This window comes from Felis catus, chromosome A3, assembly GCF_018350175.1.
Source record: "Felis catus isolate Fca126 chromosome A3, F.catus_Fca126_mat1.0, whole genome shotgun sequence".
NCBI classification, from domain to species: domain Eukaryota; kingdom Metazoa; phylum Chordata; class Mammalia; order Carnivora; family Felidae; genus Felis; species Felis catus.
In genome coordinates this window covers 78487590-78515551 of record NC_058370.1, presented here as the reverse complement: position 1 = coordinate 78515551, position 27962 = coordinate 78487590, and the positions used below count along the sequence as shown (strand labels likewise).

The window sequence follows — 27962 nt, the reverse complement described above, 5'->3', positions numbered from 1 at the left end:
TTTCCCTTTACAGCGATCCCCTTTGTGTGGATTTGCCTGTAGCCACTACGCCTTATTTGTGGAGTTCTTTTTATTTTTCAGCTTCTTTGAGAGTACATTTTCTTCTCCCTCTGATGGGATGAGGTACTGAGGATGGACTCCTGGGGGTTATAGTGCAGGCCAGCAAATGGTGCCAGTCTCTGAGTCGGCATCTCTGGGCTGGGATCTCGGCTTTATCTTTGCCGTGTTCACCCACCTGGTGTCCCCTCTCTCTGCACTTGACGTTATACAAAGCCCCTTCCTCCCTCTGAAAAAAGAAGGGCACACCCTGCCTCCTACCTCCTACTACCCAGCAGCACGCACCGGTCAGTTTTATGAACCATCTAAATGCTCTAGACTCCATGTAAGAACGGGGGGTATTGACATCCGGTCTTGAAGACTATGGGCAAGTGGGGTTGTGGTCCATCTTAAAGGCAGGCTTTTCTTTGCTTTTGGTTAGTAAGGCCATTTTCTTTATAACTTTATGGCACAGATTAAAAAAAAAAAGCTGAAGCAATTTTTGTTTGGAATCTAAAGCTGTCATCATCTTTCAAAAATGTGAGCATTTTTGAAATGGTTACATTTGCAGTGCTCAGGGTGCGTTTTATCACTTGGGTACCCCTGAAGGTTGGAGGTCTTTCTCTACCCCTTGCCCTGCTAATGGATAGCAACGGAGGGCCTTGTGTACCTACTGAAGGTTGCAAGGCACCACACATCTGTTGCCTGAAGATAGAGAGCCAGGACGTCTGAAATATGATCTCTATTGAACACCAAACCCATCTCAGCTGGCAGACTGCCGGGAGCTGGAGAAAGAGCAAAATAGAGGTTAAAATGAAAACAATAAGGGGTGCCCGGATGGCTCAGTTGGTTGTCTGACTCTTGTTTTCAGCTCATGTCATGATCTCACAGTTTGTGAGATTGAGCCCTGAGTCAGGCTTCTCGCTGACAGCATGGAGCCAGCTTTGGATTCTCTCTTTCCCTCTCTCCCTGCTCCTCCCCTGCACTGGCTCATGTGCTCTCTCTCTTTCTCTCTCTCAAAATGAATAAACTTTAAAATAAATCATCATAATAATATTAGCTAATGCTTATTCAGAATTTACTATGTTCCAGGCATAGTGATAAGAGCTTTCTATGCCCATTCTTATTTCTTCTTCATAACCATCTTGCGGAGTAGCTGCTATCATTATTCCCGTTTTACCAAAGCCTAGAGAGACTAAATGACATGTCCACGGTTGAACTACTGGCACTGCCATGATATGACTCTAGAATCCTCACTCTTAACCTCTACATATTGACTTCCAGGTTCTGTCTCATTCTAGAGTTTTGTCATCATATATAATGCCAACGTGGAGGGTCCCCTATGAAAAAACAATGACAACAGTGCAGCACTAATTAAACTGATTAGAAAGCATACTCAAAGGGGCCATGCCTTTAGGGTTTTGGTCTTGTTAACTCTTGAGCAAGGTTGGGGCGTGCATTTTTGTCTGTCTTTGGCATTGGGAGAACCGGTTTGATTTTGTGAGGCATATCTGAGAAATTTACTCATGCATCTTCTCCATCTGCAGTAAGACTCGTTCATTTGTTCAGTCAACAAATATTTATTAGGTCCCTGCTATATGCAACCTACTGAGCTTAGTGCTGAGGAAAGGAGGCAAAGAGGTAAAGGACACAGTTACTGCCCATCAGAAATTGCCACCAGTGGAGAATTAAATTAATTAGAATCCTACTGAATAACTAGTTAAGCTGACGTGGTGAGAACAGTGGGCCTTTTTAAATGCTAATATATAATTCACTTTGCCAAGGTAGACAGCAGGCCAGGGGCTTCAGCACTCCCAAATGAATGGGAATGTTATTCTTTATACCTTATCAGTAGGACATACTTAAAAGTTGTTTTCCTTTTCTTTTTTTTTTTTAAGTTTATTTATTTATTTTGAGAGAGAGACAGAGTAGGGAAGAGGCAGAGAGAGAGAGAACCCCAGAGAGAGAGAGAGAGAGAGAGAGAGAGAGAGAGAGAGAGAGAGACAGCACAGACTTTGCACTGTCAGCATGGAGCCAGTCACAGGGCTTGAACCCATAAACTGTGAGATCATGACCTGAGCTGAAATTGAGAGTCAGACACTTAAGCGACTGAGCCTCCCATGTGTCCCTTAAAAGCTGTTTTTCAAATGCTGGGGATGATTATACATTAATGTTTCCTCATGTATTTGGTCTAGTCCTTCTTGTAAATAATAACAGCAGAAAATTTAGAATGAGAGTAGCAACGGAAACACAGTTTCTTGTCCTGTAAATCAAAGATAAGTGATACCTATATCCTACATATCCTGTGGGTATATCCTATATAAGGGATAAGTCCATGCATATCCACCCTCTGAGCTGACCTGTGACTGATTACCTGCTGCTAATTCATTCTAAATGAAACACGACGAAGAAATCTTTACTTCTGCTATGTGCTGTCTGATGATCTCTTTTGGAATGTCAGTATAAGCCAAGTTTGTTTTCCCCACCTACAGTGTGCAAGGTGGTGTTCTAGGCACTGTGGGCAACTATAAAGAAGTATAGGGGCACCTGGGTGGCTCAGTTGGTTGAGTGTCCAACTTTGGCTCAGGTCATGATCTCACAGTTTGTGGGTTCGAGCTCAGAGCCTGGAGCCTGCTTTGGATTCTGTGTCTCCCTCTCTCTCTGCTCCTCCCCCACACTCTCTCTCTGTCTCTCTCTCTCAAAAATAAATAAATGTAAAAAAAAAAAACTATAAAAAAAAAAGAAGTATAAGACCCAACCTCTGCTCTCAAAGGGATTATAGTTAGTCCTATTAGGAGGATAAAATTATAAGCATAAAAGCAGGTAATTAACAATGAAAGGGTGACATATGAGTAATTCAGAAGTGAGAGATACAAACTATAGGAATATGAAGGAAGAAGATTTCTCTGGGGTCCACAGAGATATTGGGCTTTTCGTTGGTCATCAAAGGCACGCTGGGACTTAAACCATAACGAGAAAGGATGAGGGCGAACCAGTTCAAGGCAGTGCTGTGGTATGTGGAGGGCAGTGGCTAGATCAGTGTGGCAGAAAAAAGTTTGTTTATGAAAATAATGGGAGCTAAGGTTAGAAACTAATTTGGAGCCAATTATGGAGGCTCTTTAATGATAGGCAAAGGGCACAATAAAAATTGTGTCCAGAGAGAAGTTTTAGGAAGAGTATAGTAGAGTATGGAATGGATTGAAGGAGAACTCAGAGCTGACCAAGAGGCCAATAGGAGGCTGATCCTTGAGGGTGTTAGCAATTTCCCGGAGGGAGGGCTCTGCCATGAGTATAGTATTTGGGTCAAGCTATGTAGTCATCTTCACAGTATTCAAGCACACAATGACGCCTTTATTCAATGGTATATCTAAATTCCCCGTTTGCCTTGATCTAGATCCACCCCAGACTGACTATGGAAGCCAACAAAAGATCTTCCTTATGTGTTGATTGTTGTTAGAAGTCCACACAATGAAGAGCCTAAAGATAAAGACCTTGAGCCTAAACAGTTCCTAGAGAGGAACTGTTTTTAGAGTATAAAGGGAAAATACCATATCTCAACAGGCATTTAACAATTTAGCAACAAGTCTCAAGCACAATGATAAACTCAACTGGAAAAAACAGAAGAATACAGGAGTTTTGGAGTTCAGTGGGCTCCAAGGATTTCCTTTTTTTTTTTTTAATGTTTATTTATTTTTGAGAGATAGAGACAGTGCGAGCGGAGGAAGGGCAGAGGGAGAAAGAGACACAATCCAAAGCAGGCTCCAGGTTCTGAACTGTCAGCACAGAGCCCGAAGCAGGGCTCACACGCACAAGCTGTGAGATCATGACCTGAACTGAAGTCAGACCCTTAACTGACTGAGCCACCCAGGCGCCCCAAAGGATTTCCTTTTTTGAGGGGGAAAGATTTAAGATTTTTAAATAATTTTTTTTCACTATTTGTAAAAGTTGAATTATGTTGTCTTTTCCTTTGCAATATGCTTATTGGTACATGCCAGATACTGTAATATGATTTTATTGTCATTGGCCACAGCATTAGATGAATTTCATAATGAAGGCATGAAGTGAAAGTAAGCAAGCATGTTTACATGGAATCAGAAATGTTCTCTGTACCAAGTAAGGCTGAGCAGGCTAGGGCTTCACTCTCTTGGAGTTTAAATTTCAAAAAAAGAGACCTTTGTATTTTTGTATGGCAGTCATATCATCTGGTATCCCACCACACCTCCCTTCTCCCCTGGCTACCATTCTGTTCTTCCTGGAAGCAGGATTGGTCTATGACTGTCCAGTGTCATAAATCAGGACATTTAAGGCATCCAGAGAATTCATTTTTGAAATGAATGCAAACTGGTTGCAAACTGTCCATTTCAGAAACCCTTGAGTTTCCCCCAGAGCCTCCTCCCGGCTCCTGTGACCTGTCCATAGCTACAAGCCCCAGTGCTGGCTCCACTTCTCAGGAGGATTGTCAAAGATGTAAATGCAAGCTAAAGATCAGTCATGAGCCAGTGGCTGGGAGCTGCCCAAGGGGTTCAGCACATGTGGAAACATTCCCCTGAGGTGTGAAAACACTTTGACATTACAGGTATGGGTCATATTTCCCTCCCACTGAAATAGAGTATAACTGAAAAAGTTAAGTATTCCCTACAGACCTTGATGGGGGACAGGGAAGAAAGTAAGACCTCTGTGAGAGGAAGTCTGTGGAGCACAAGACAAAGCTCCCTTTTCCAGCTCAGCTCCCCCTCTCCTACGGCAGCACGGGGCTCGATTCACACTCGAGCAAAATGATAATCACTGAAAGTCGCATGTAGGAGCCCCTCCTTATCTGCAGTTTCGCTTCCCGCAGTTTTAGTTACCTATCCGCAACCAGGGTCGGGAAGCAGGTGCTCCTGATTCAGAGTCAGAAGGTCCATAGCAGCCTAGCGCCACGTCACAACGCCTGCGCCCTTCATACGTCATCTCCCGGTGCCGACATTTTACCACCTCACAGCCTCACAAGGAGAGGAGTATATACGAGGTTTTCAGGTAGAGAGATGGCATTCACATAACTTTAATACAGTGCAGGCATACCTCGGAGGTAGTGTTTCGTTCCAGAGCGCCGTGATAAGGCGAATACCGCCATACAGCGTGCCAAACGAATTTTTTGGTTTCCCAGGGCAGGTAAAAGTTATGTTTACACCATACTGTAGTCTAGTGTGTAGTAGCATTATTCTTTTAAAAAAGGACATGCTTTAATTAAAAAACGCTTTATCGCTAAATAATGCTAACCGTCACCGGAGCTTTCCACGAGTCCTAATCACTGGTCAGAGAGCACCATGACAAATATAACAATAATGAAAAAATTTGAAATACTGCAAGATTACCAAAATGTGACCCCGACATGAAGTGAGCATATGCTGTTGGAAAACTGGCACTGGTAGAGGTGCTCAGCTCAGGGTTACCACAGATCTGCCATTTATAAGAAACATAGTGAAGTATAATAAAGCGAAGCACAATAAAACGAGGTATGCCTGTATATTTTAATAATTGTTTTATTTTATTGTTAGTTTTTGTCGTTAACATCTTACCATGTCTAATTCATAAATTAAACATTATCATAGGTATATATGTGTAGGAGAAAACATGGTATATGTAGGGTTTGGTGCTATCTGTGGTTTCAGGCATCCACTAGGGGTCTTGGAATGTATCCCCAGTGGATAAGGAGGTGTTTCACGTGATCAACTTTTACATTTTCTCCGTGAGACAGAGTTACGGTGTATGTGCAGGAAGGGTGTATGTATGCACAGTTACACTTCTAATTTCTTATGTATACGCCTATTTATAACATATGCATATTCATGTCTTGTGTATGCTGCCAGTATGTACACAACCAGATAGGAAAATATGCCTCATCTGTAATGATTGTGATGATCTCAAGGACATTACTGGGCTTTGATCTTTGATATTCACCACCCCCTAGTTTCTAGAGTCTTGTCTTTAGAAACTGTATTCACTCTGCCCCCACTCTTCTCCAGGCATTAAAAGTAAAGGCTACAAAGCTGGGCTAGAGAAGGTTCATTTATCCTCTCCTGGCCTAAGGAGTCATTGTGTCTACAGAACAGATGTGGGATGGGCAGGACTGGAGTAAACCTATCCCCTCTCCTACTGGAAATCACATTTAATTTTAACCCAAGGGGCCTCTGTGTTGCAAATGGAGAGGTAATTAAGCATCCAGACTCTGAGCCTTTTGGGGTGAGAGGGCTTAGTTTTTCATATATACATCTAGTATATTTTTGAAGAGCAGAGGGTTGGGGTCAGAGAGGCATAGGAAGCCTTGAAGAGAATGGAAACAAGATGACAGGTGTTGGACGTATTGCTGTTAGGTGGCATGGAAAAATAGAACACATATTTAAAAATTAATTCCAGTTTTAAAAAGCTCAAAGAATTCTACCAGCATTCTCGGTAGTGTGACAGGGGAATGGAGAGAGCGCTCTTGGGAAGGAGAGGGGGCTGGAGTGCCCCTTCTGCTATCATTATCATCATCATCATCATCATCATTAAAACATATACATCATTGAAGGGGAAAAGTTCCACCTGCAGAGACCTGAAGTAAGACCTCGAAGGACAGGAGCCCTCTGTTGGTAACAACACTTGGTTGTTAACCAACACAGCCAAGGACTGAGCCCAGTGACCTAGAGGGAGATGGCTGAGGTAACCAATCCCCTGGAGTGGTCCTCTGAGGAGTATTGGTCCCATTTCAGCCACTGCCAACAAGGAACATTCTACTTGCTGCTGTTCCGTGTTGATTTAGACCATCCCTTCTGGGTGTGTGGCTGTAGTAAAGCTCGGAAAATCTGAAGCAAGCGAGAGGACTTGGGATTTCCATTTAGGAATGTTGACACCTTCCTCTAGTCAAGGGACATGGAATGTGTGAGTGTGTGTGTGTGTGTGTGCATGTGCACACACATATTGGACTTGTATAAAGGATAGGGTCAGTCCTTTTCTCCACTACCCCACTCGCGTAGGACTGGTGAACGGAAAGTGCTGTTGTATACTGCACACCCTCTCCTTCCAACACCCTCTTTTGGAACCAAGCTGGGAGAACTCTAGCATGGGCACCCTTAGTTTTTTTTTTTTTTTTCTTTTCTTTCTTTCTTTTTTTTTTTTTTTTCTTTTCTTTCTTTCTTTTTTTTTTTTTTTTTTTGATGGGCCAAGCTTACAGTTTTCAAAGTGCTATGACAGGATGGTTGCAAAAATAAAAAGCTAGTGAAAGCTTAGTCACAATATTTCTATAGCTGGCAATCAAAAGATCATATTGCATGCAACTGGCAAAATCATCATAGGGAAATTATGCATTTTCCAGAATACCTTATTCCCTTCTGTGTATTAAACATTACTTTAATATTCTGGTGACAATGTTTTATAATTAATCTAAATGTAAGGGAATGAACACACCAGAGATTATGTCTCAGTGCAAAGAGGTGAAAAAGGCTTTTTTGCAGTGGCAGACCGGATTACTGACTCAACTCCTTTCACTTAAGAGCAGCCACGGATATCACTAAGGGCTAATATCCCGCCCCATCCTCCAGTGAATGCAAACATTCTGTACACTTTGGGGAGTAAAATCTCTTCACTCATAAGGGTGTTAATGTTAACACAGAAGAAAAGTGTTTTAAAAATTGCATTAGTTCATAGACTTACATTGAACTCATGAGGGGGAATCTAGCCCCAGAGAGATAAAAACTAAAGAGCTAAGCTATAAACCAGTATGATAACATCCTTATTATAAGATGCAAATTGAGGGACCCAATTCACTAAAACACATGTTACTGGTATTTAATTTTGCTTGTGGGAATATATCAGAAGTTGGCCTATGCCTTTTGCACAATGTACTTAAAACGAGGGCGAGTAACTTTAGCTATTAAAAAAAGTGATAAAGAAGCACAGGGCAAGCCAGGATTGAGAGATAATTGCAAGGATCTAATTTAAGTGTCAGTGTACACAGCTTTCTTTCCTGGCTTGGGCTTAGAGACGTGGCATTGGTGTGGGAAGGCAAGTGCAGCCGCATTCCTGGATGGGGAGGCTGGGGTCCTGCCATAGAGCCGCAGAATGGCAGCCCCGCTTGGCTGGCCTGGGGCCCGTGGGGACGTAGCCTGTGGGGTGGGGGCCACATGAGGCTGGCCAACGCCCAGTGGTCATCGCAGGAACTTCACTCGAGCTAGTATGTTTGGGAGCCTGTGGTTTGGAGAAGAGAAGATACACTTCCCCATGAGAAAAAGGTCAGTTCCTCTTTCCTTTGGTGGCACAAACAGCCTGCTGGGTGTGCTTGGACTTCCTGCCACCAGTTCCACCCCTGAGTAGGTGAATTATGCTTCCCTCTCTGGGTGATGGGGTGACGTGGTGAGGTTGTACCCTGTATCTCCCCAGGTGGCCATTCCTGTGGGGCTTCGCATACAAGAGAACTGTTCCCCAGCTGTCACCTCCTTTCAGAAGCCTTCCTCACATGGGGCCTCTGGGAAAGGGACCTCTCCCCTCAAGACCCATAGTGCCATCAGTGGACCACAGAGCATGGGCATCATCTGGGAACTCAGTAAAAAGCACAACCCGCAGCCCCTCCCCAGAGTGACTGAGTCATGATCTGCATTTTTTAAAAGTTTATTTATTTTGAAAGAGAGATAGAGAGCAAATGGGGGAGGGGCAGAGAGAGAGGGATACAGAATCCCAAGCAGGCTCCAGCTGTCGGCACACAGCCTGACTCAGAGCTCAAACTCACAAATCGTGAGCTGAAGTCAAGAGTCAGATGCTCAACCAACTGAGCCACCCAGGTGCCCCCATGATCTGCATTTTAACAATGTGAATTAACTTTGACAAGTGTGGCCAACCCCACCCTCTGAACTATTGCATGAACCCCTCATTTGTCATTTACCATTTAGGGCTGGCAGTGTTTATATAATTAAGAGAGGGTTCTCCAAACATCTATTTTTGGGGGAGGGGGAGTCAAATCTTTGTGATTAGAGGGAAAAGTATCATAGTAAGCATAGGGATGCAATGGAAGTTGTCAGGGCAGAAGCTTGACACACTGTTAAGATGCTACCTTAGATAACATCAAGGTCACCTTGATGTTGGTTGGGGAGGGAAGGGGTGTGTAACTCATGGGGGCATGGAGGGTCTGCTGAAGGGATACATTTGCTATGATAGTGTTCACTAAAGCCCTAGAAGAAGCTATGGACATAAGGGTGGTCTGCCACTGCCTAACCCTTTCCAAAAATAGGTTGCCAACAACGTCCTTGAGAATGGAGTTAGGAGGACAAGGAGGAAAGGAATGGGGGAGGTGGAGCGGGGGGATGGGGCGGGGACCTCCCCCCACCCCATCCCACCCCAGGCAACCTTAGATGATTAAACTTGCTGCCTCCAGGCAGGTTGGATCAGCCTTCAGTGATTTCAGGGGTTTCTTGGACTAACCCTGCTCCCACTAGTCTGCCAGAGAACACAATTAGGAAAATGCTTATACTGTGAAGGCCGGGTTGAAGGAATACCTAAGTGTGAATGAGTTAAAGGATAACCAGCCAATCAATTCATAAGTCTTAACAGGAAAAGAGATGTGCCTGTCCTGGTTTTGCTAGGCTGACATGGCCAGCTCAGCTAAAACCAAGAAGGGGGCTGAGTGCAGAACATGAAGTTTGGAGACTCCATTCTTTCAGCCATGAGTAGGGCCCAGACTGAGCAAGAGAGGTGGAAGCATCTAAGGAAGTATTTTAGTCACTCGGCTGCAAAGGCTACAGTTCAACTTTGCATTATTCAATGCAATGAATGTTTTTGTTTTTTGTTTTTAAACCCAGGTTATTTCGTGTAGAGGAGCTTGTCTCCTAAGGTTTTATTTTTGGGGCATTATATTTATTTATTTGTTATTATTATTTTTAATGTTTATTTTTAATAACACAGACTTTATTTATTTTTAAGACATAGAGTGCTAGTGGGGGAGGGGCAGAGAGAGAGAATGGAAAACACAGAATACGAACAAGCTCCAGGCTCTGAGCTGTCAGCTCAGAGCCCAATGTGGAGCTTGATCTCACAAACCGTGAGGTCATGACCTGAGCCAAAGTTGGGTGCTTAACCAACTGAGCCACCCAGGCGCCCGTGGAGCATTATATTTAAATATCTTATCTCTCCATCTGCCCCTGGCCTACACTTTGTGGCTTTCCTTGGAGCAAGGACAGTACCTACACATAATTCTCTGTACAGATGCCTACATGTGGCCCTTTCTAAGGGCCAACAAGAACTTTGTGTGGTAATTTCCTCTCCCAGGATGGCTTTTACTCCTGTGTTATCACCAGGACAGTCCACACACAGCGAGGTCTCTGGAGTGAGTAACTTGCTTATTTTTTTTTCTTCCATTTTTTTAAAAGCAAAGAGGATATTTTTCATGAGGCTCTCAAAGTTCAGGTGACACCATCAGATTGATCTAAATGCTCTCAGATGGGCAGGGGATTGAGGTGGGAAGAGGATGGTATTGTTAATTAATGCTTTCAAATGTGTGGGTTAAAATGCTTGTGTTTTTCCAGTGGTTCAGATCTAGGCTTAGTTTCTTGTTTGACCTTTGTGAAGCCATCTCTAGCCTCAGTTTCTTGTTTGACCTTTGAGAAGCCATCTCTCCAGGTGCTTCTTTGAAAGGGAGAGTCCTAGGTGTTTGACTTCCATGTGGGATCAGAAGGAACAATTCCTGGGCACCTGAGAGAAAAATGTCCAAGTGACAGCTCTGGTTTGCTAGGGAATCAGCCCCTGATTTTTGGAGGAGACATGAGAAGTTCATGGAGGGATTTAATTCTGTTTAGATTCCCAGCCATTTTCTTGACTGCTATTCCCTGCATTTGTGCAACTACTGGCCTATACACAAGTTCACAAGCATTCTCTCATTAGATGCTTGTAGCAACACTGTAGTAATGATATAAGCAGGACAGGTGCGACTGCCTCCATTTCACTGACGGGGAAGCTAAGGCTCAGAGCAGTGTGTGGGCTCTCCTGAGGTCACACAGCTAGTTAGAAGTCAACTCAGGTTCCAGGGTAGATGTGTCAGCACTGTGTGAAGATGGCATAAAATGAGATCTGTAGACCACTGTTTCTCTGACAAGTTCAAGTCCTCTGCTTTGCATTGCCCTCCTTCCAAGACAATAAGTTGGTTCAGTGCTTCTCTTGGCAAACTTTGGAAGGATCTCATTGGTGCTAGGTAGCTACTGTATGATCCAGGAATTCCAAGTATATACTCCTAGGTATATATTCAAAAGCATTGAAAACAGGAACTTGAACAGATATCTGTACATCTGTGTTCACAACAGCATTACTTACTGAGGCCAAAAAGTGGAAACAACCCAAGTGTCCATCAACAGATGAACTGGTAAACAAAATGTAGTATACACACACAATATAATACTATTTAGCCATTGGAAGAAATGAGATTTTGACACATGCCACAACATAGATGGACCTTGAAAACATTATGCTTAGTGAAATAAGCCAGTCACAGAAGGACAACTGTTGTATGATTCCACTTATATGAGGTACCCAGACAGGTGACATCATTGAGAGAGAAAGCAGGGGCTGGGGGCTAGAGGGAAAGTGGGAGCTGTTGTTTAATGGGCCCAGAGTTTGTGTTGGGGATGATGTACAAGTTCAGGAAATGCATGGTGGTGATGGGTATACAGAATTGGGAACGTACTTGATGTCAATGAATTGTATAATTACAAATGGTTAAAATGATAAATGCTATGTTACATAGATTTTACCCTAACTAACTAAAAAAAAAACCCTGTTAAAAATGAAAGCAAATACACAAAACCCAAATAGAAAATGAGAAGAACAAACAACAACAAAATAAGCAAAAACAAAAGAGGAGGTGAGGCAAGCAAGAGAAAGCAAAGGATAAAGGATGGGGGCTGGTATGGGAGAGACTGGCATGGAAATGAAGAGGGAGAAAGAAAGCAATCTTGTGGGGGGACAGAGGCACTCTCTGGAGCCTGGGGCTCCTGCAAACTGTCCAGCCAGTTTCAGCCAGAGTAGGGCTGATTTTCTTTTATTACATGACAGTGTGCCTGGAGCCTAGGGGCAGGATCACCTCCCTGGGGTGGGAGAAGTGTCCATTTCCAGTTTATTTATGTGTTTTATCCCAAGAGTAGGATAAACGGCTGGGAAGCTGATCTGATATTTATGTCCACTTTAAGGCTGGTGGTTGATATGAGTGCATTCCAGGTGAACTGTGCCCTCAAAGCCATTTACTTTATGGAAGGTCTCTGTTGGGGAGGACTGGGAAAAGTCATCAGATTCCATGCTTGCTGCTCCCTCTAATTATAATCTCACTTTTGAATTATTTCTGAGCACTTTGAAAGTGCAAGAAGGGGGACCCCGTCAAGTTGCTGGAACATTCCAAAGACAGGTAAGATGTTTCCTACCCCAGGTGGACTCTACTATTAGTTTGTGAAATCTGCTTTTATCATTCTAAAAGTTTCCTGTTGTCCATTCTACCCATCAAAAAAAGTTGGAAGATCTGACTTTCAAACATGTATTTGAGCTAGATCAGGGAAGACAGATTCTAATCTCACCTTGCCTGTTAATTTGTATGGTCAGTCCTTGTTTAGGATTCCCTCCCCCTCTTTTTTCTCCTCAAGCCACAAGATGATATAATCATAGCCCTTGCCTGTAGAACTCCCTGCTTGTCAAACTCTGGAGGTTCAAGTCTGTGGATAGAAAGAGGCTGGAAGGCAAGATGTGAATACTGAGATAAAACAGAATGTGGGCAAGAGTTTTGTCTGGTTGCTATTGGACTTTAAGAACTCAAAGGTCAAGAACTGGCCGCAAAAGCAAAACTTGAGAGACTTGAAGTTATATTCTGAGATCAGGGCAAAGGACTCCAAGTTTTCAACTCTGTGACTTGCTTTCAGGAAGCATTCAGCATGTATTTGCTGCTGATGGAGGCAAATGACTAGAATTCATTTTTTACCAAATGATTTTGTTAGAATTCTGAGTCCTGAGCCCTCGTCAAACCTTCCCTTTTTTATCTTTTTTTTTTTTTTTAAAGCAGTTGATATAGACGGCTTAACTGCAAGAGAATTTAAACAGGAGAGGCTAAATCTTACAAGCTATCTGGTAAATCTGGGAGTTCTCTGAAAGAATTCTAAAGAAATGTGAGTAAGTGTCTTGGAGGAGGACAAGGAAGTGATTGTATTATTACTAATAACATAATGAGATAATCATCCCTTTGAAAAATATTTCTACCTTTGTTGAACAGTTTTTATTTTCTCATTTTGTCCCTATTCTATCAAGGTATTGCTATTAAATCTCATTTCTCCAGTGAGCAAACTCAGGCACAGAGCAGTCTAGTGGTTCAGTGGGGGCCACAGAACTGGTTAAGAGAGTAGGCAGGGCTTAGGACCCGTGCATGGTGACCCATTCTGCAGACTTTCCATGGGGTTTTTAATCTTGTCTTTTCTGGACATGCTCTCTCCTGGGTTTGGACTTATGCTAGGTCTAGGTGACAGGGTATTGGGGATAGTGGGATAAGTGTGGGTATAGGGGGTGGCTCTTGAACATGCTAACATGCTCAGCTCAGGCTGGAGCTGGTTCTAACCCTGCCATGGTGAGGTAATGGGGATTGAGGACAGACTTTTCTGGAAGGGAGGAATGTGAGTGCTGGGTTCATGATACCAATGGGTGGTTCTCAGCAATTCCATTCAGGCCAAGAAAACAGGTGGATCCATATATGACCTGTATTCTCTGGAACACTTCTGAGCCTGGCCAGCTTCTACACCTTACCCCTAAAAGGACAGCTTACTCCATCACCCTCTGAGTTCAAATGACTTCTTCTAAAGATACTGTGTTAGTCTGGATAGGAAAACCTTCAGAAGGCCCTTGTTTTAATAATCTCAGATTATCTGGGAGGAGTCATTAATCTCCTTTCCTCAGGTGGACTGGTTTGTCAGATTTTACACATCTCACTATTCCAGAAACAAAGAGTCTGAAGATGAGGTATAGGAAAGTCACCTAAGACAAGATTGGAGTCTACAGGGTGATGGGTGGAAGGATAGCAGCCACAGGGAGCCTATCCAGGCAGATATTTTGGAGGCCAAGCTGAGGCACTGAAGGCAAACTCCCTGGACTTCATATGTGACCTTCCTGGAATGTGTGCTGGGGGAGGGGATGCTGAGGATGTCTTCAGGTCATGAGCCTAGTGGCACAGCACTACATTCAGAATCAAGACACTTGGGTTCTAGTCTCTGCTCTTTCCATTCATTTTCTTCTCTGGGTCTTAGTTTTCTCATTTGTAAAATGAGTAGATGCATTCCAAGAACACTTGTGATTTTAAGATTCTATGTGACTCTCCTTGGAAGGGAGGATGTGGGGGGGTAACCTGGGAGAATGCTGCTCATTGATGGCTAGGTAGGAAGTCACCTGGAACAGCCATAGAAGGAATCAGTGAATGACTGAGGAGTCAGTACCATGAGCAATCTGTGGTGAGAGGAATAGGCTCAGGGAAGGAAGGCCACTCTTAAACATACCCCCGGGAAGCTATATAAGGAGGTTTTGCCTAAGTGACGGGCAAGTAGGTGCTGGTAGCAAATAAACCAGCTCAGGGTCTCAACTTTGTCAGGAATGGAATGCTTTCTTTCTTTCTTTTTTTTTTCCTTTAAGGAAATAAATCCAACAGGTCTTTTATCTTGTTTAGAAATCATAAATTTAACATGTATTGGGTTACTAGACCAGTTCAGGGGCTATTTGGGGGCATGGGTTCATTAGGCTGAGAATATTTATGGGGCAGGGTTTAAAGGATACCATTCAACAATCCTTGGCCCAGGGCTGTTTTGGCTGCAGCTTTGGACAATCTTTTGGAATTCTGTTTTTTTTGAAATATAGTTTAGGACACAGAGAATTAAATGGCTTTTGAAAATATTTCCCTACCACTCCAACTAGTTAAATTCCCAACACTTCGGAATCATGTCTATAATTCAGTTTATAAACACAAATAGAGTGCCTGCTACATGCAGGACACATTTTGAGGTATTTTGAAGGAAACAACAGTGAAGGATACTAAGGGCATGGCAGAAGACTTAAACATTTTTTGTTGTAAGAAGTTTTGGGGGGCACTTGGTTGGCTCAGTTGGTAAAGCACGAGACTCTTGATCTTGGGGGCATGGGTTCAAGCCCCATGTTGGACATAGAGCTTAATTAAAAAAAAAGTTTTGGGAATTTTTCTTTTCAAATAAGAAGGCATATCAACCCACACCTATACCACAACCTTCATGTATCCTTTTGCTATAGTACTTGGTCTTGGTTTCTGAAAACTGTTTCACAATTGATAGGCCAAACTTTGTCCTAATCAAATATGGTAGACATGTCTCAACATGAACACTGTTTAAAAAAAAAAAAAAGACTCTGGAAGAATACAGAGTGGTTTAGACAATCAAGAAATGAATGCTGACTCACTGGTCACTTGGCAAAGGGCACTTTCTGTCCTTGATCACCTGTTATGTGTATTTTATTGATTCCTCCCTGAACCATGTTGTATTATTGCCACTTTTCAGAGAAAGAAACTGAGGTTTGAACTGGTTAAGTGACTTGCTAAAGGTCATCTAGTTAGTAAGAAGTAAAGTCAGATCTTTCTGACTCCAAAATCCACGCTCTTACTTGCTTGTTCATCTGACAAATGTTAATTGAGCATTTCTCACTAGCATACTGCCTTTACATGGGTCATTCTGTATACCTGAATCATGAAACAAAAGTGCAATAGAAAATGGTTTGTTATTAAGTGCTACTTTATGAGCTACATGAACTCAGAGAAGGGAGAATGATATGGGTTGTAGAGGCTTGGTGAGATGTCTTGGGAAGATCTTAAGCTGGGTCCCAGAGCATGGAAAATATTTGTAGGGATAGAGAACAGAGCAGTAGAATGAGATGTGTCTTGGGGGACATTGAGGTGCAGAGGTAAACCAGAACAGATTGTTTACGTTTGCAATGTCACAGCATTTTGGGTTCAAATGTATCTACCTGAAGTTGACTTCCAATCTCTGAAGTATTGGAGAGACTAAAAGTAACCTGCACTGTATTATTTTCATCTACCTGAATAGCAACTATCTCTAAGTCCAGAAAAGAGAACTGGGAGGGGTGAGAATATAAAATAATTATTCTTTGATGGCAGTTTCCACATGCTTCCTAAACCTATATCCAACCTGAATTACCTTTTCTATGGGTACATCTACAACAGATGAGCCTTAATAAATCTGAAATAATAATGGGAGAAGCCATAAGAGTAATGATTTTAAAAGCCCTGTGTTCCCAAGGGGCATATGTTACCAGCTGCACAGACTTTTCTCAGTGTGATCAAAACCTTTTTTGTTCCCTTTAAAAATAAGACATTTGTTAAGTAGGTGCTTCACTGATTGAAAAAGTAGTTGCTTGGTTGCTGGGTTTTTTTTTTTTTAATTAAAAATTTTTTTGGGGGGCGCCTGGTTGGCGCAGTCGGTTAAGCGTCCGACTTCAGCCAGGTCACGATCTCGCGGTCCGTGAGTTCGAGCCCTGCGTCGGGCTCTGGGCTGATGGCTCAGAGCCTGGAGCCTGTTTCCGATTCTGTGTCTCCCTCTCTCTCTGCCCCTCGCCCGTTCATGCTCTGTCTCTCTCTGTCCCAAAAATAAATAAACGTTGAAAAAAAAAATAAAAAAAAAAATTTTTTTTTAAAGTTTGTTTATTTTTGAGAGAGAGAGAGAGAGGATGGGAAGGGCAGAGAGAGAGGGAGAAAGAGAATCCCAGGCAGGCTCTGCGCTGTCAGCATAGAGCCCAGTGTGGGGCTCAAACCCAGGAACCATGAGATCATGATCTGAGCCAAAACCAAGAGTCAGACACTTAACCAACTGAGCCACCCAGGAGCCCCACTCAGGTATCTGCTGGTTTGGTTTTTGAGAACAGCAGTGACATGTTTGTAGAATCAGTTGAGCAGTGTATTTCATTCAGCTTCTCAAAAGTTGCCAATACACTTTAAAGAGATTCTGGATGAGGCTGTTGTAGTGACTCTGACTTATTGCATCCCATGCACCTCCTTGCCCCTCTTTTGTCTTCTTTCCCAGCCCCATATAAGCCTGAGATGGTGGGATAGAAAGGGAGTACAGGAAGGTTTGGGGCCCAGATATTGGTCAGGAGAAGTTGGAGGCTGGGAGTGGAGCCTCAGAAAGACATGGCAGCTCATGGTGCTGTGGTGTGGCCTCTCAGGTACCACCCTGAATCTCCCCAAAGGAAAACTGTCACCATCATCCTCTCCTTTGCCACTGGTGGTGACTGTTGGGAGCATTTCTCATAGGATTTAGGAGGGATGTCCAGGGTAATCTCTTAGGGCCCATTAACTCAGTTGCTTGGGCATTCTAGTGACAGAGTTGTGTGGTGCAGTGGAGAGAACACCAGACTGGAGAAGAGGTTTTGCCCTGGACAGTTTCTACTATGTGGCCTGAAGCGTGTTTCTTAAAATTTCTTCATCTTGATTTCCTTATGGTTGCACTAGATAATCCTTATGGTTGCACTAGGTAATCTCCAAGCTCCCTCCTAAACCTGTGACTTGAAGCCAAGTTGTAAATTCAGTCTCCTCATGGGATAGGTAATGCTGCCTTGTGCCAGGGTCATAGACAACAGCCCTGACTTGCCTTCATCTTGACTCCTCTAAAGAGGAGAATGTTGGTGGTTCAGCCCAAATCCCTTGTTATTTTGGGTAAAACAATTCCCAGTTGACGCTGTTAGCAAAATTGTGTAGAAGGCCTGGGGTGACCAATCATGCTGCTTTGCCTGCTATGGAGGACTTTCCCTTCTTTAAAAAAATTTTTTTTTTAGTTTCTCTTATTTTTAAATTTTTTAAAAAAATTTTAATTTTTTTATATTAGTGAAGAGGGGGAAGAGGGGCAGAGGGAGAGAGAATCTTAGGCAGGTTCCACGTTCAGTACAGAGCCTGATATGCAGAGCTCAGAGCTTAGGTGCCCCTGAGTTTCCCTCATTTAAAAATTTTTTTTTTGCTAATGTTTATTTATTTTTGAGAGAGAGAGAGAGAGAGAGAGAGAGAGAGAGCGAGCGAGCATGAACACTCAAGCCGGGGAAGGGCAGAGAAAGAGGGAGACACAGAATCTGAAGCAGGCTCCAGACTCTGAGCTGTCAGCACAGAGCTCGATGTGGGGCTCGAACTTACAAACCGTGAGATCATGACCTGAGCCAAAGTTAGATGCTTAACCTACTGAGCCACCCCGGCGTCACTCCCTCATTTTTAAAACTGGTAAAATCCTGGACAAACTGGGACAAGTTGGTCACCCTAAGAGGGAAAGTGCCCACCAATTTAGCATTAAGGTGCTGTTCAACCAGGGCCAGTGGAAGTATCACTGAGAAATGTAAAAAAAAATTCTAAAAATATCCAATTTCTATTGGTAATTATTGTATTTCCTATAATTTTCTCCAGGTATTAAAATCTAAATGATGAAGTGCTCTCTTCCCTTGGTCCGAGGGCTGTGTAACCAAGATACTTCCTATCCCAGCAGCCTATCCTAGAGTCTTGCACCAAATGTCTCTGAAACTACCTTTTCACTCACCTGTTCAGGGCAGGAGGGATGCTCCAGATGCATCTGATGGCACCATGGCCAAGCCTTGCCCCAATTCCCACATACCCTCCCACTTCTCACTGTGGGCCTAGGAATAAATAACCTCTCTCCCCAAACTAATGCTCTGACTGGGCTGCTAGGCTAGAAATGTGTGGCCACAAGAGAGCAGGAGCCATAAAAGATTAGATATTTTGTGCCCAGTATCTAAGATATCCTGATTTGGGTGATTTATTCTGGGAGGGAGTGTTCTGAGAGTGGCTGTAAGAGTCTAAAAGAGTCTGTTTGGGCACAGCCTGTATCCTGTTGCCAATAACTATTCTTTGTAAGATAGAGCAACTTATTTCCAGGACTTGGATTCCTTTTCCCCTTTCTTCTAAACCGCTTTTGAGTTAGGGAGCAATGCAGGTGGTTCCTCCAAGTCCCTCTGCTTTCATCTAACCCTTCTTTTACTCTTAGCTTTATTTACCTTCTCTATCTTCTCTGGGGGCATAGAACACTAAGCAGCCATTTTATAATTTCTAAAATCTATTCAAATTACACAATTTATGTACAGATATATTTTCGTTGCAAAAATTCAAATTTTGTCAGTCTGATGGATAAGAAGGGTATGTCCTTGGTTTACTTCACATTTCCCTTTGTTCCTGAATGACTGTGTGGAATAGGCCCTCCTTCACCCCTCCCCCTGCCATAACCTGCACCAGACTGTGATGTAAGCAAGAAGTAGTCTTTTATTGTATTAGGCCACTAAAATTGGGGTTGTTTGCTACAGCAGTTGGCCAACCCTGATCAATGCAGGGCATTGCAAATAATGGCAGAATACCAACATCTTTTTGATCTTTTAAAACCGTACCATCTAGGCCCTGCCTTACCTCGTGTGTATATGAAGTTGACTTTCATTTCTTAAGAACCAGCCTGTGGTTTGAAAACCCAAGTAACTGCAGAGAACTGAGATAACCTTTTTTCATCTGCTCTGTCTGCCTCCCATAACCATCCTTACCTCCCCATCTTTGTGGATATTCTTTTCCCTTCTCCCAATTTGTAGAAGTAAAATGGAAATGTTCATAGGTTAAAATAGGCCAGTGGTGTTCTTTGGCTATGTCACCACATAAAAAAATGGGATGGAGAATTTTAACAGTTAAAAAAAATTCTTTCTGAATTTTCCTTTGGCCTTAAATACCATCTAGATAATTAACGCCATCGTGGTATCTTTTCTTCTCTCTTTGGGTGACTAAATATTTGTACCTTAGCTCCTTCCTTCTCTTTGTGTATGTGTATAGAAATGATTTCAATGCCCTAGCCTAAGATCTGGCAGAGAAAAATATTCTTATCCCCTTGGAGAAGGTCATCCTATTCTGGAAAAGCAGCCTCAAGAAAGGACCATATACATGTTTTGTAAAAGCATGATTATTAAGTTTCAGGTTTATTATCATGCAAATGCTTCTATTTCCCCTCTTACCCCACCCAATCCCCTCCTATAACCATGAATAAAATGACATCTGGGACGTTGGGAATTTAACCAGCCAGTCAGGAAGGCGGAACAATGTTTCCTCGGCCAGTGGTTCACAGGGGTTCTCAGAGGGCCTTTGCAGGGAACTTAAGGAGTTGTTCCTTTAAACAAGGTGCCAGATTATCTCACATTTTTAAATTCCCTTTGCTTTCAAAGTTAAGTGTTTATCTCCCTGGGAAAATGAATTGGTACAACCTTTCAGGAAAGCAATTTGGCAACATGCATCAGGAGCCTTAAAAATGCTTACAAACTTGACCTGGCAGTCCCACTCCTAGGGCTTTATTCTATGAAAATCATCAGAGATATGATCACAGACACTTATCACAGAAAAATTTATGAAAGCAAAATATCTGGAAACAGCCTAAATACCAAATAATAAGGGTAGGGAAGATCTGCTCAGTAATGGAATATTATGCTGCCTTTAAAAATAGTGTTTAAGGGGCGCCTGGGTGGCGCAGTCGGTTAAGCGTCCGACTTCAGCCAGGTCACGATCTCGCGGTCCGTGAGTTCGAGCCCCACATCAGGCTTTGGGCTGATGGCTCGGAGCCTGGAGCCTGTTTCTGATTCTGTGTCTCCCTCTCTCTCTGCCCCTCCCCCGTTCATGCTCTGTCTCTCTCTGTCCCAAAAATAAATAAAAAACGTTGAAAAAAAATTTAAAAAAAAAATAAAAAAAAATAGTGTTTAAAAAAGTAGATAACATGGGGAAATGCTCAAGATAAAGTGTTAAGTAGGAAAAAAAAGGATAGAAAACAAATTCTCACTTTATTTAAAACAATTTATTTTGGCACACATACATAAAACACAAGGAATAAATATAAATAAGAAGAGTTTTGTTCTAACCTCGGTTCTGATGCGTGCTAACTACTTAGCATTGAACAAATGACTTAAACTCTGAATTTTTTTTCAGGGTTGTGGTGAGGATCTGAAAGAATGTTTGCAGTTTCCTGCACATAATGGTTGCTTAGTTAATGGTAGTAACTGTTATCATTCTGATCCTTACCAAAATTATTTATTAGTGGTAAGAGTTGGTCCATGACAAAGCTCATGAAAGAATGATTTTGTGGGAACAGTCTTCCTGTTACTGTCAACTAACTTCCCATTGTTGTCTACCCACTATCTTCTCTGAGGTGGTCCTGCCCATAATCCAGACAAAACAAACCCCGAGCCCTGAAGTGAAAATTGATACAGGGAGGAGAATTTCTGGAAACTATATGGAGGGGACATTTGGAGGAAGCAGAACTTCCTTTGGCTGTTCAAAAAAAGCAAATTAAGCATTTAGGAAAATGAGTTATTTATTGGGTTGAAAACAAATGATAATGTACATCTGTATGGTGCTGCACTATTTTAAACCCTATTATCTCACAGGACAACACATTTCAGTGAAGTAGCTTATAAGCTTAGGTACCCTATACAGGTTATCTATTGCTATATAACAGATTACCCCCAAACTTAAAATTTATACCAACACACATTTATTATGTCACAGTATCTATGGGTCAGGAATCTAGGTATAGCTTAGCTGGGTTGAGGGTCTGTCATGACGCTGCAATCAAGTATAGGTCAGACTTGCAATCTTCTCAAGGTTCAACTGAGCAAGCTCACTCAGTGGTTGTTGGCAGGATTCAGTTCCTTCTGGGTTGTTGGACTGAGGACCTCAGTTCCTCACTGGCTGTTGGCTGGAGGCCATCTTGGGTTCCTTGCTATGCAGGCTTCTATAAGGTAGCTCACAACATGGCCACCAGCTTTAGCATAGTGAGTTGAGAAAGAGAGAGAAGAGTCACAATCTTTTGTAACCTAATTTTGGAATTGACATCCCATCACTTTTGCCATATTTTTTTTAATTAGAAGCAAGCCACTAGATCTAGCCAACACTCAAGGAGAGGAGATCATACAGGGGTGCGGATGCCAGAAGGCGGGGCATCGGGGGCCATTTTTTTTTTCAATATATGAAGTTTATTGTCAAATTGGTTTCCATACAACACCCACTGCTCATCCCAAAAGGTGCCCTCCTCAGTACCCATCACCCACCCTCCCCTCCCTCCCACCCCCCATCAACACTCAGTTTGTTCTCAGTTTTTAAGAGTCTCTTATGTTTTGGCTCTCTCCCACTCTAACCTCTTTTTTTTTTTTTTTCCTTCCCCTCCCCCATGGGTTTCTGTTAAGTTTCTCAGGATCCACATAAGAGTGAAACCATATGGTATCTGTCTTTCTCTGTATGGCTTATTTCACTTAGCATAACACTCTCCAGTTCCATCCATGTTGCTACAAAGGGCCATATTTCATTCTTTCTCATTGCCACGTAGTACTCCATTGTGTATATAAACCACAATTTCTTTATCCATTCATCAGTTGATGGACATTTAGGCTCTTTCCATAATTTGGCTATTGTTGAGAGTGCTGCTATAAACATTGGGGTACAAGTGCCCCTATGCGTCAGTACTCCTGTATCCCTTGGGTAAATTCCTAGCAGTGCTATTGCTGGGTCATAGGGTAGGTCTATTTTTAATTTTTTGAGGAACCTCCACACTGTTTTCCAGAGTGGCTGCACCAATTTGCAATTGGGGGCCATTTTAGAAAGCAGCCTACCACATCCCCTTTTTACAGCAGAGGAAACCAAGTCTCAGTAAGGATGTGTGACTTTCCCTAAATCATCTATGAAGGAAGACTCAAACCAGGGTCATTTAGGTTCCAAAGCCTATACTCTGTCCACTCTATCATGTAAATCTCTACTCATCCTATTCCAGTGTAACCCTTGTGCATAAAGGCATGCATGGTGTAATTTATTGAGTGCTTAAGGAATTTTATGTAATAAAAATATCCTAAGAAACATACAACATTTTATGATGTTCTAGGATGGGGGCACATTTTGGAGATAATAGAAAAATGTAATGATAATTAGAAAAAATATACAGAGACTCCATTACCTACAAATGCCATCCAGAGTTTTCATAGATAAGGGCCTGGAAAAGAGTTCTTTAGGCCATCCAGGGTAGCAGAGATGATTAATTCCAAGCTGTTAACACATTTTATTATGCAAATACTCCAGCAGCTCAGCCATGGAGAAAGTCTGGGCACCGCCCCCACCCCATTCACTCTGGACACTCAATTTGCATGGAAATGTGGCACTCTCACTAGGAGAGGAGACTGGCTCTCCTTGGGGGAGGGGGCTTAGGAGGTAGGTGGGGGAGATGAAGGAGATCAAGCTACCCATTAGTGACATTGATCATTTTAACACCATTTGTGGTTAGAAAAACAATGATATTACCTTAATTTAGTAATTAAATTGCTCCAAGCAGGAGAGATAAGCAAAGCCTAGAGTCAGTTGCAGTTGCACTGAATTTTGGGCCTTCCAGGAATGGGAGTTGAATCCTGCATTACCAGGAAGAAGGCTATTCCATGTGAGCAGTATTTAGTCTCCACAGAAACAGAGGAATGTCCTTTGTGGGAAGAGAAAGGCAAGCAAAAGGAGCATGTCTCTGGGAATGAGATGGAATTTTATCTGGGAGTTTTTACTATGGACAGTGTTTGGTATCCAGGAGGTGATCACTGATGACTCTTATTGGCTCTTTCCCTCTTAATAGTACTTGGGTGGGCTGAGAACTCTATTCAGTGAATGGACAACCTTAGTTTAGGCATAGCAGGCTTACAGGGGAATATAGCCCTGGGTTGTTGGAGACAGCTGTTGAGGGGGCAAAGCAAGGGCATGACAAGAGGCCTCTCAAGAGATGGGCCAGGACACTGGCCTGACTTTGGAGGTGGACTAGGGGTGTTGCAAATTGAGGGCTTGAGCAGCACAATTATCTGGGAGTGGAAGGGCCTTCCAAGACCAGAGCAAAGACACACTCAAACATCTCTGTGAGGATCTTATTTCAAGATGGAGAGAGGGAGATGGGGGAGGTTAGCAGAGAGTTGGGATGCCCACTCATCCATAAACACAAAACTTCTATAGACACTGGGAATTAAAGGACTGAACCAGGTTTCCCTACAAGCAGAGAGAAGTTCCATGTGGGGAGAGAGTGTGTATGCAGGACATACCCCTAACATCCTTTGTAGTTACTGCTTCTGGCAGTGAGGCTTCAGAAAAAGCATGTTTTTGGTGTGTGTGGTCTTCATCTCTGTACTTTCTACTGTATGCTAGCTTATAAGTATTGGAGGACACTTCTGCTCTGTTTTCACTGTATCTTCACTATGTCTTTAGACTAGTAGGGTGAGTATTATCATTCTTATTTTCAGAGGAGAAAAACTATGGCTTGGAGAATTTCAGTGATTTGTCCAGTGAGCTGGGGACAGGTGGCCCAGAGACCAGGCCTTTGAACTTCTGGCTAGGAGCCCTTCCCATTTCACCAAATTACCTGGGAAAGCCAAGCCTGCCTTGAAACAAAGGGCAGAGAAAGGGAGCTCAGTTGTATTGGAGAATTTGAAGAGAAACCACTAAGTTTTCTTGAAATTGTCTTCTGCTAATGGGCAGACAGAAAGGGAGGTAGCATCTGGGGAGACCTGTAGACCAGCCTCTGACTTTTTGGAACAACCACCTGATTAAGTTCTTAGAGCTTTAGCTCTGGAAGTAAATAGCTCTGTTAATTAACAGATAGGAAAGGATACACATCGCCAGAAAAAGAGGCTGAGATATGATGGAAAGGTCTCTGACCTCAGAGATCGAAGACCTGTATTGTTTTCTAGTCCTATTTGTGCTACTAATTCATCATTTAATTGTGTGAACTTAATCTCTCTAGTTCTTATTTTGTTCAGTTGTAAAACATGGACTATTGTATCTAAGCCCTTTCTAACGCTTACTAGGGAGAAGCTGGAGTCAGACAGAAATGTAATCAACTTCCATTCCATTTCTTAGTGATTGATTACCAGATCCCAGCCTCCGGGAACCCCAGTTTCTCCCTTTAGAATTTCTAAGTTCTGGACATCCTGGCACTTTCCTTGATTGTAAACACAGACTATGAGAGAAACTGGCTTCTTTCTAGTCACCAGCTTCCTCTGCCAGTCCCAGGATAAATGGTACCATGCAACAGTTCCCATTCGTTGTCCTGATGTCTGCATTTGACTACACACCATTCTTGACTTGTGTTCCTTCAGTAGTGCTTTCTCCCAGTCTGCCCTCAGGCTTCCCTGCCCCAACCATAGCCACATTTCCACAGAAAGGTGGATATCTGGCCATCACTCAGGAACCACGTGGAAATGTAAGATAGTTTCCTGTCCTTCAGGACCTTAAAACATAATTGGAAGACAAACTGATCAATAAATTTAATTCATTTTCAGTCAAAATCTTGGCAGGATTTTTTTTTGTTGAAATTGACAAACTGATTCTAAAATCTATATAGAAATGTAAATACCTAAAATAGCCAAAACAATTTTGAAGGAGAAAAACAAAGTTGGAGGATTTATACTACCTTATTTCAAGACTTAATGTAAAATTAGAATGATCAGAATGTTGTAGTGTTGGTGTACAGATAGACATATGGATCAATAGATCAGAATAGAGTCCAGAAATAGATCCCCACATATGATTGGCTGATTTTTTACAAAGATACAAAGGCAATACAATGGGGAAAAGATAACTTTTTCATCAAATGATCTAGAGCAATTAGAAACCATATACAAAAAAAAATAATCAGCCTTTATTTCACGCCATACACAGAAATTAACTTGAACTGGATTGACCTAAATGTAGGAGCTAAAACTCTAAAAGAAAACATAGGAAAAAATTTTGTGATCTTGGGTTAGACAAATACTTTTTAAATAGGACACACACACATACACGTAACCAAACTATAAAATAAAATATTGATAAGTTGAGCATTATCAAAATTAAAAATTGCTTTTCAAAAGACACTTAACAAAATGAAAAGACAAGATAAAGACTGAGAAAAAAATATTTGCAAAAAATATATCTGATTAAGAACTTGTATCCAGATTAAATAACTCCCACAACTTAATAATAAGGGAAACCAACAAACCACTAAAAATGGGCAACAGATTTGTACAACAGTCATTTCACCAAAGGAGACCTAATAATGGCAAATAAACACATGGAAAGATACTTAACATCATTAGTCTTTAGGGAAATGTAAGTTCAAACCATAAGGAGATACCACTATATATACAATCAAATGATTAACATTTAAAAGACAGGAAATAACAAGCACTGGTGGAGCAACTGAAACTCACTCATAGGAATGCAAGATGGTACAATCACTCTGGAAGAGAGCTGGGCAGTTTTCTTTTCTTTTCTTTTCTTTTCTTTTCTTTTCTTTTCTTTTCTTTTCTTTTCTTTTCTTTTCTTTTCCTTTTTTTTAATTTTTAAAGATTTTATTTTTAAGTAATCTCTACATCCAGCGTGGGGCTCAAATCCACAACTCTGAGATTAAGAGTTGCACGCTCTATCTACTGAGCCAAGCAGGTGCCCCTGGGCAGTCTCTTTTAAAGACAGACTGACCACAGGACCCAGCGATTTCTCTGTTCACGAGAGAAATGACAACATATGTCCACACAAAGACTTGTACTTAAGTGTTCATGACAGCATTATTTGTAATGGTGAAAAACTGGAAACAACTGGAATATCCATCAGCTAATGAATGGGCAAACAAATTGTGATCTAGCCATGCAGTGGAATACTACTCAGTAATAAAAAGTGTGGAAGCCTGTGACCATATGGCTGAATCTCAAAGACATTATGCTGAGCAAAAAAGCCAGACCCAAGAGTACATGCTGAATGATTCCATTTAAGGGAAATTCTAGAGAATAAAAAAAACAATTGTGATAGAAAACATCACAGGATGCCAAGAGTCAGGACACCGGGATAAGGGGTTGACTGCCAGGGGATGAGAGAGAATGTAGATGTTCTATGCATGATTGTGGTGGTGTTTCCATGACTGTATACATTTGTCAGAACTCACTGAATTGTGAAAACACACTGAAAATTGGTGAGCTCTATTTACATAAATCACACCTCAGTAAAATTGATTATAGAAAACATAATGGGGAGAGAAAATATGTTGGCATGAAACAAACAGTGCCAGGTGAGAGTAAGAGACAATGCCCAAACACGAGGGGCAGAAGGCACAGTGTGGACATGTAAAGATGAGACCTAGCTCCCAACTGTATGTGGGATGATCCTGGGAAGGTGGGGAGAAAGGAGCCTTGTGTGGATGAGCCTTACTTAGGGCTTGGTCCGGTTGGCACAGGAGGAGGGAAAGGGCAGGGGCTTAACAGTGGACAAAACCCCGGGGAATGCCAGCCTCTAAAGGGCAGCAGGGGAAGCGGTTCCGGCTGTGGTGGTTTTGGTCAGCACCTTTACAGTAAGCTGTGGGGAAGTGTGGGGTCGCTCGAGTGTGGCAGCACTTTTGGCCTTGAGCCCCACACGCGGGTCACTTTCATCAGAACAGGAAAACGAAACAGGCTCCCCTGAATGATTTATGGGAGGGCTTGTATTTTGGGGATGTGATACTGCAATTTGTGTTATAGGATCAGGACATCTGTTTCCAGGAAGGCGTGTTCTCTTACCATGAGTCTTTCCCACCAGGGATCTTTTGCCCCTTCAAATAGTTACACGTTTTATCTTGGTTGCTCGTTAGCATAATGGGGCCTTCTGGTGACAAGTGGCCTCACCGTTGTGTGATCATGAGTGGTCGGGGGCCAACTGGGAGGTGAGCAAGAACCTCTTTGGTCCCACCCTACCCCTCAGATGGCATCCAGCAGTGCAGTAAGCTGTAGGATTAGGGAGTATGCCATCTGCCAGACGGCATAGGCAGGCTCCCACTTAACAATTACGGTTTAGCCATTTATTTGATTAAATTTCAGTTATGCTAACTGTCCCCATGTGGATTGAT

At 42.4% G+C, this 27962-nt stretch overlaps 1 long non-coding RNA gene across 1 annotated transcript in view; it reads left to right on the top strand.

Annotated features, from left to right (window-relative positions):
* The first annotated feature begins 4963 nt into the window (after nt 1-4963).
* Nucleotides 4964-27962, top strand: part of LOC111559711 — a 123272-nt gene continuing 100273 nt past the window's right edge. The window contains exon 1 of the long non-coding RNA XR_006595595.1: nt 4964-5052. This is a non-coding gene — a long non-coding RNA (uncharacterized LOC111559711). The remainder of the gene's footprint in view (nt 5053-27962) is intronic.